We start from the raw sequence: 962 nt of genomic DNA on the forward strand, positions 1-962 counted from the left end.
GGGCCCGCGCGCAGGGCCGGGTCTTTCCCCCCCCTGCCCAGGTGACCAGAGCATCGCCTCCCAGGCGCCAGGCTTTTGTCTGCAGACAAGGTGGGAGATCCCCGCTGTGAGGGATTCAACAGCAGCCTCTCAGGCTGGCTGAGACAGATCTCTGGAGAGGGGCACCGACGGGGGCATTTCTGCCACAAAGACAATCTGGTATACTTTTCCCCTCTGTGAGACAGAGGGACCTGTGTGGAGGAAAAAGGGTGGTAAAGTAGACTTGCCCAAGAGGGCAGGGTATTGATTTGGGAAGGCTCTGGGGAGAGTTAACTGAGAACCAGCCTGGGGCCAGGTGGGTGATCAACCCATGGTTGTTTCAGTTATCAGCACAAGGGTCTGTGTCTGGGAATTGGAGAAAGGTGCTTTTGGGAAAAGTGGACAGTGCATGTTTCTTTGCAGATACCACAGACAGCTGGAGCAGAGGAGAGCTGCTCTTCCCCATGAGGCTCTAGCAGAGAGCAGGATTTTCTGAAGCAGCAGCACCAGCCCTAGTTATTGTGTTCCCAAGTATGAAGGAGAGCTGATGTTTGTGTTAACCCTGTGTGCTCCTGCTCACTGGAGTCTCAAGGTTTTAGCTGGGGAGTTGTACTCAGGGTGACTTTGATTCAATTTGTACAGAGTGGTTTAGTTCATTGATACCTGCCTTTGACAATTTGATTATTGATATCCTGTTCTGCTATTAACCTCATTCATATGTTGACTGTTTTGTAAATAATAAACTGCAAATAGTTAGACTTCATGTACTCCAGTGTGTGGGGAAACCACAAGAAAGCACTCCACAGAGAGGTAGACCCAGCCTTAGGGGCCGGGAGGTTGACTGAGGGTATTTGACACCCCAGGGCCCTGAATCCGGACGTGGCTGTGCGTAGCACCATGGCTAAGGTTACACATACCTACCACTTAAGAGCACAGGGCCATGC

This window comes from Alligator sinensis, unplaced genomic scaffold (assembly GCF_000455745.1).
Source record: "Alligator sinensis unplaced genomic scaffold, ASM45574v1 scaffold538_1, whole genome shotgun sequence".
In the NCBI taxonomy this organism is placed as follows: Eukaryota; Metazoa; Chordata; order Crocodylia; family Alligatoridae; genus Alligator; species Alligator sinensis.